This window comes from Oryzias melastigma, linkage group LG23 (genome assembly GCF_002922805.2).
Source record: "Oryzias melastigma strain HK-1 linkage group LG23, ASM292280v2, whole genome shotgun sequence".
NCBI lineage: Eukaryota > Metazoa > Chordata > Actinopteri > Beloniformes > Adrianichthyidae > Oryzias > Oryzias melastigma.
In genome coordinates this window covers 1035484-1043411 of record NC_050534.1, presented here as the reverse complement: position 1 = coordinate 1043411, position 7928 = coordinate 1035484, and the positions used below count along the sequence as shown (strand labels likewise).

The 7928-nt window shown below is 45.7% G+C and overlaps 1 long non-coding RNA gene across 1 annotated transcript; it reads right to left on the bottom strand.

The window, feature by feature from the left end:
* Window positions 1-437: 437 nt before the first annotated feature.
* LOC118598095 lies at window positions 438-2199 on the bottom strand. Its single transcript, XR_004947197.1, has 3 exons — window positions 2178-2199; window positions 960-2111; window positions 438-891 (listed from the first exon to the last, which is right to left on the bottom strand). It is a non-coding gene; the product is annotated as an uncharacterized LOC118598095 (long non-coding RNA).
* Between the last annotated feature and the right edge of the window lie 5729 nt (window positions 2200-7928).

The following is a 7928-nucleotide window of genomic DNA, read 5'->3' as shown; positions in this document are numbered from 1 at the left end:
TCCAAGTAAACAAAGACAAACCTGTTAATCATGTCTCCAAGAACATCGTTTGAGGTTCTGAAAAACAGCCGGGGCATTTGTTAAACCAAAGGGCATCACAAGATACTCAAAATGACCAGAGGGAGTGTTGAAGGCCGGTTTCCATTCATCCCCTGCTCTCATCCGCACCAGATGGTATGTGTTGCGTAGGTCCAGCTTTATGAAGATCCTAGCCCCTTGAAGAAGATCAAAAGCCGAAGACATTAAAGGCAGGGGATATCTGTTATGAACAGTTACTTGATTGAGGCCACGGTAATCAATACATGGTCCCAAACCTTCGTCTTTCTTCTTAACAAAGAAGAATCCAGCGCCTGCAGGTGAGGACGATGGGCGAATCAAACCTGCAGCCATTGACTCCTGGATGCAACTTTCCATGGCTTCTCTTTCAGGGCGACCCCTAGGTGGTGTTGTACCAGGTAGCAGTTCAATGGGGCAGTCATAAGGACGATGAGGTGGTAGAGCGATTCCTTGACCTTACTAAACACCTCCTTGAGGTCATGGTAGACAGTTGGCACTTTAGACAGATCAGGATATCGCTCCACAGTCACAGAAGTCTGATCTGGTGACGAGCCCTTTATGGCACGAAGGCAGTGTTTTGGACAACCTGCTCCCCAACTCAAAATCCTTCCAAAACACCAGTCAATCTGTGGATTGTGTCTCCTTAACTATGACAGGCCTACAATGATGGGTGAGTCAGTCTCTTTGATCACAGGAAACTTTATTAACTCAAAATGATTCTCTATTTGCATCTTAACAGGTTCTGTTACAGCTTGGCTGACGGTGATCAGATGGCCATCAATAGCCCGAACCTGAAGATCCTGTGGTAACTGAAGACTCCTGATCCCCCATCTCCTGGAGACATTTTCAGAAATGAAACTACTGTTAGAACCAGAATCAATAAACACTGTCTCAGTGATTACCTGTCCCTTGACATGAAAAGCAACTTTGGTCAGTTGGTTGTCCTTAGGGGAGCAAGATAAAGATCGGCTCACACACGCCTCCCCTTTGCGTGCTGAGCCCTGTCTTTTACTGGGCATGAGTCAATGCGATGGCCTGGAGAAGCACAATAGAAACAAAGATTTTCGTTAAAGCGCCTTACTTTCTTCTCCTTAGATAGGGAAGTGCGGCCTAGTTGCATGGGCTCCTCCTCTGCACCCAAATGGAATGGTGGCAATGACCTGGAGAAGGAAGGCAAATGCGAGTGGGGAAAACTGTTGTGCCTCCCTGGTCTCAGTGTTCTCTCCCGCGCCCTCTCTCGCATCTGATGATCAATGCGTGAAGCAAGAGAGATCAGGTCTTCAATACTGTGAGGGAGTTCACGAGCCACCAGTTCATCCTTCACTCTTTTAGAAAGTCCTCGGTAGAACATGTCAAACAAAGCATAGTCGTTCCATCGACTATCAGCTGCCAAGGTCTGAAACCTTATAGCATAGTCGTCCACAGAGTCTCCTCCCTGGCGTATGCGAGTAAGCTGATGGGATGCCTCCTGGTGAGGAGCCACTGGATCAAACACTCTCCGAAGTCCTCTTGCAAACTGACGATAGGAGGAGCAGGAGTCGGAGTCTCTTGACCATTCTGCGGTGGCCCACTATGCAGCACGACCCGTACGCCACTTTAGCTCTTTCGGAGGGGAATGATGAAGGTTGTTGTGCAAACCGAATTTCACATTGTGTAAGAAAGGTGCGACATTGTGAGGGATCTTCACCATACCTCTCTGCTGGTGGAATGTGTGGTTCATGTACAGGGTGAGGCAAAGGGTCAACAGGAGGTGCTCTCGGGGAAAGATCAACCCTTTCAAGTCTTTCAGCGATTTCTTTGACGCCGGTAGTTAGTTCACCAAGCCGGGACTCGTAGCTGCTAAGGGCAGTCTCAACTCGAACCTTCCACTCCTGGGCAGCTTTTGGGTCCGTCATGGCCAGAACGTTCTGTCAGCTTTGGTGGTTCTGAGGACAAGCCAAAAGAGAGCAGACCCAGGAGCAGATGACAAAGATTTATTGAAGGCTGCAGGAGGATAAGCAGGAACAGGTGAGTCAGTGTAGGGATCTCCTCCAGCCACCAGGAGGTGCAGAACTCTGTGGAGTGGGAACAGGTGAGCAGTGGCCAACAGGAAGATGAATGTAGAATTTACTGTAGCTTACTGTCTTGAAGATGGAGTAGTGGGTGGGAGGAATGGAGTGTGATCTCTGCTCAGGATGAGGCAACAGGAAACACAGCAGCAAAGGGAGGAGGAGGAGGGGGGGTGAAATGTCCGTGGTCCAGAAGGGAGGTCCAAGGCTGAAGGAAGGTCTGGTACACGGGAATCAATCCAGGAGAAATGTAGAGAGGTACTCACAAAAGGCAAAAGGGGAGCAGGCTGAACGGGTGGTAGTGAGGCAGAAACAGGTCAGGTCAGATTGGAAAGGATGAACAGGGTCTGGAGCTTTTCAGGAGCAGGTAGTCGTGGCTGTAAGGCTGAGACGTTCCGGCAAGGCTGTGATGCAGGAGCTGGTTTAAATAGGCACAGTCACAGGTGACAGAAATCAGGTAAAAATTGCATTTAAGACACAACCGAGCCTAGGTGTTTTTTTGTTTGTTTTTTTTAGAGACAGACCGATGAGTTACCTTTCCATTTGCACGGTGCATTACGGTGTCCAACATGTTTAGGTTACAAATTTGACGAGCATTGCAGGTCAGGTGGTTCTGTGGCTGATCGCCGGCGCCGTGGCTCTACCTGAGCGTCCCCCGCCGCGGTGGCGTCTGCCGGGATGAAGGTGACTGAAGATGACAGGCAGCCGAATGCCTTTTCACTTCCAGCTGATTTCTGAACGTCCCAGCTAAAAACAAATGGGAACGCGGCGCAATTACGGTGTGGACGACCTTCAGCTCCTTGGCTTTGATGGAGCTGTCGAACGCTTCACGCTTGGCCCCTTTTCATATCAACCCCCCAACCCCCCTCCCCCACAGCCTTTATAACTTAAAGATTTACATGTTCTTCGATATGTGGCGGCATCGTGGAGGCGTCCTCAGCGGGGGGACCTCATGACCCCTCTGCCTGAGAATTTTTTTTCCCCGCTGTGTTCATTTATTACACAGACTCAGGTTCTTCATCACCTGGTGCTTTGTGGGAATTCAGTATCACCACCAAAATTTCCCAGAGAGACGAGGGGAACGCAGCTTATAAATTCTGCATGTAATGATTAAATTTAAATCCAGAGGTCAAGAGCCTTATTATTTGCTCTGAAATATTAAAACACTGTTAATATTTCATGATGCTAAATTTGCAGCAGTGAATTAATTTGGGCAGAAAAACGTTTGTGAAGAACAAAGTGGGGAACGTGAAGGACTTTTTTGATAAATATTTGGGCGGGCGGTGGGGGTGGGGGTGCAGTGTTGTGGGTTTGAAAACGGCGCCGGCGTGGAAGGATGTCCTTCACTCCTCTGTTCTACTTCATTTGGAGCCCATAAAAGTCCTCCTGCAGACAAGCGGAGCTGGCTGCCCCCCCACAGAGAGGAATTATTTACTGCCGGGACATCCATGCAGACACGGATGAGAGCAGGAAGAAACGGAAACCTGCTCCGCTATGCAATAACCACCGTGTGGAGGGGGTCATATGGCAACGTTATTTGATCTTGTTTAAAAAGAATATGTCATCTGGAATCTACCCACACACTGAAGGATGGGGGCGGGGCTACAACCTGGACAGATCGGCGCACACACAGACCCAAAATGAGATCATAATGATTATAAGTAGGTAAATTGTACGAAGTAGAACGATCGTTACAACAGTTCTCCATCACAAGACGACAACACGTTCATCATAAAAAAAAATAAAACTTCACAGGTAGTGTAGCGGTTAGCACTCTCACCGCCCAACTAAAAGACCCTGGTTCAAATCCCAGTTGGATCTTTCTGTGCAGAGTTTGCATGTTCTCCTCGTTCATGAGGGTTTTCTGTAGGAACTCTGGTGTCCTCCCACAGTCCAAAAACAGGCTTCAAATACTGTTTGATTATTCTAAGTGAAAATGTGTGAGGGCTAACCAGTTAACTTTTAAACCCTCATATGTAAATGAACTACTTTATGAAAATTCTAGATCTAAAATTACTGTGAATTTCTTATTTGAAGACCAGAAATTAAATGAAGAAAAAGTCTTTTGGAAAAAAAACCAAAAAACTTTTCAACATTAAAGTTGGCTTCACATGAAACGTTACATAATATTTTATTAGTAAATGCTCACTGTAAATCTTTTACTTAAAAACACATTTTTCAAATCACAGACACAATAGTTTTGTGTTTCACAAAAAACAAACTTTAATTTCCTCTTGTCCTTTTTTAATATTTACTGACAATATTTTAAAGATGAGCCAGAAAGTGTCACAGAAAGGTTCCATGTCGCCACAGGTTAAAAGAATTTAATCAATCACAATCAAGAAATCTCACTTGTTACAAAGTGTTGGAGGCTGCATGTTATTGATTTGATGACAGGAGTCTGCAGGCCGGTGGTCACTTTAGACATGCCCGTTCTAGGCTATCCCTAAGTGTGCATGTGAGTGTGCATGTGAGTGTGGCTCTGCAGCAGACCTGTTCGGGGTTTACTTCATTCGACAGTGGTTGGGATAGGCTCCAGCAACCACCAAACAGGTTTTGAAGACGGATGGATGGAAGTCTACAGGCTCAGATGATATGCAAGTGGATCCATTGGAATGGAGCAGCGCAGAGCTTGTGGCACTTCCAGTGCATTTTCTTCGTCACAAATAAGATCTTTTCCAACAACATTTTTTGTCTGTTCCTGATTCACAACAATTTAACTGAAGAAATACAAATTTAAGCTGAACTTTCTTTATATATGTCCTCAAGAACATGTTAAAAACACCAAAACACGATTTTCATCAGACTGGGTCTGTAATGTAGAATATACTTTAACATATATAGTATTTGACATGTATTAAAGTTTAATGCACAGCTGTTTTCAAACGTTTCATAAAAAAAAAGGAACACAATTAATTTATGAAATAAAAGTTTTCACACTCTATGTGTGTGTTGGGGATGTGTGAAGTGAAAAGGTCAAACGTCTTTAAGATCCAGGAGTTAACAGGCGCACTCAGAATCTAACAGACTAATATGAGCCTGAACCTGCTGACCACACAGTAATTAGTTCTTCAGCCACTTTGCCAATCATCCGCTGACAGAAGAAGTGGAGGGGTTTGAGCTGCCAACAGGGAGATTCTGGAGCGGGAATCCAATTCTGCAGCGCGCCTGTTCTCCCCCTCGCATACAGCGCTGAGACAAGTCACGCATGGCGAGTGCCGGGCCCAGTTTGTTCTCCGGTCTGATTAGTTCTGCTCCAGAAATGTTGAGAGTGACGAGCTAATTGCGAGCCGTGACTGCGGTGAGGCGGGGGGGTCTCTGGGGGGGCTGAAAGGGACAGATCGATGATCCACAGACTTGGAAACAGCCGCTGATGCACAGCTTCACCCAGGCCAGTGACAACATGATAGCATGTGCCGAGCGCATCCAACGACGCTATCAGGGTGTGACAACCTTATTACTTTATCCACACGCACATGTAATGGTTAGAGCGTCACGGGGTTATCACACATTGGACATGGGGAAGGAGGGTTTGCTTTCCTTGTAGAGCCTATAAAACCATTGTATCATATTTGATACATTTCTGAGACCTACATCTCATTGTGATCCATGCTCTTACTGTTTCACGTATATTTTTTTCTTTTTTTGTGCAACTTTCCATCATTTTTCCCCTTGTGGTTGTGCACCTTGTGAATCAATCTCCTTCATGCTGTGTCTCCTGTAAAGAATGCATTTAGTTTAAGTCTTCAGGGAGAGGAACGTCGTGACGTCATCTCCGGGTGAGCGTAACCCAGTGCTTGATTGTTGCTTCTGTATCTCAAGGTTTTGACTGCCTGATCTGCTACTATCTAACTTAGTGTAATCTTGTTTGGTATTAAAAAATCCCAAGTAGCATCTTTAGCCTTTTAGTGAGTAAACTACTGTGTTAACCGTTGCTTTCCTAATTACACAAAGCGTTGACGTAGCTCTTCGTTAGCAAAACACCGCTAACCATAGGTTAGCAATGGCTTCCACCTCCTCTGCTTTCTCCCCTCTTTTCTGCTCCATGTGCCATATGTTCAGCGATGACTCTGCCTCCTTCAGTGGGGATAGTGGTAGATCTGTGAAGTGTAGTCTTATTTTAGACTTGGAGGCCAGGCTAGAGCAGTTAGAAGAGCTTCCCCCTACAGTGGAAGCTAAGCCAACTACCCAGGTAACGCAGGTCGCACTGCCAGGGCTAACGCAGCTAGCATCCCAGCACTCCTCCAGCAATCGAGGAATAGCCAGGATGGGTTTGTACTGGTGGGAAGGAAGCATAGTGCAAAACACAAACACTTGTGTAATAGGTTCCCTCCCTTCAGCTGAACCGAAAACTCTGGTGATTAGGTCCTCTGAAGTTAGACACGAGAAGCTCCCAGCGGCTACAGTCAAGTGTTATCCGGGGGCCAGAGTTGGTGACATCGAAGGAAACCTCAGGATGTTAGCCCAGAGTAAGGCGAGGTTCCATCGACTTGTCGTTCACGCAGGCGGTAACGACGCCCCACGAGGCTAAGTCGATGTCAGACACAGTAATTTTCTCTGGTCCTCTGCCAAACCTAGTCAGTGATGAAATGTACAGCCGCTTTTCATCATTTAACCGCTGGTTAGCTAGATGGTGCCCAGAAAATGGCGTTGGTTTTGTGGACAATTGGAGCACGTTCTGGGGGAAGCCCGGTCTGATGCGGAGAGATATAGTCTATCCTAGTTTGGACGGTGCGGCTCTTCTTTCTAGGAACATTTGTGCTAGCTTTAGCCGTGCAACCTGACAATCCAGAGATGAGACCCGGGGAGAGAGCAGCAGTTTACAACTCTCCTCTGAGCAGCCTTCAGCGCTGGTGCTAACCCCAAACAGGGAGAGCTCAGCAGTTCCTAGCGTTAGACAGGTGAGAGAAGTGAGAAACAGAAACCTAAAAATATTAGCTGCTGGTACTCTCAATAACAAACAAAATCATGATGTCATTAAATGTAGACTGCTAAACATCAGATCAATTTCTTCAAAGTCCCTGTTAGTTAATGAATTGATTAATGATAACAAACTTAACCTGCGCTAACAGAAACCAGGCTAAAACAGGATGACTGCTCGGCTAAATGAAGCAACACCCCCTAGCTATAATAACTATCAGAAATCCAGGATTTCTGGAAAGGAGGTGGGTTAGCAGTAATATCTCATGCAAAACTTACTTCTTAACAATAAAGCCCAACACATTTACAACTCCTTTGAAAACATTGTACTGTCAATAAGTCGCACAAGCAGAAATACTGAAAAAGCATTTCTATTCATGACTATTTATCGCCCTCCCGGCCCATATTCAGAATTTTTAACTGAGTTTTCTGACTTTTTGTGACTATTGTTTTAGACTCTGATAAAATCATAATATCAGGGGATTTTAATATTCATTTGAACGACTCTAATGACTGTCTTGGGAGTGCTTTTGCAGCTTTATTAGAAAATGTTGGTTTCACACAAAATGTAAACCTACCCACTGTCAAAAGCACACCCTGGACCTTGTTTTAACTCATGGTATAGAGATTAGCCAGCTAAATGTCCTTCCTCATGTAACCCCAGCATGTGACACTCATCAGTAGAATATGCGCCACTTGCTGTGATTTTATTTTGCAGGGCACTTCCTCTATAGACAACCAGGTCACCAGACCACTTCCGGCTTCCTCATCCTGCTGCTGCACTAACTGTGGTCGGGCAGCCAGTCTCAGTAAAATGCGTACATATGCCACGATTTGGGAAATACCGTGTATAACATACGCCAAAACCGGTTTTTGCGTGCATATAATACGCGCGGTCCTAAA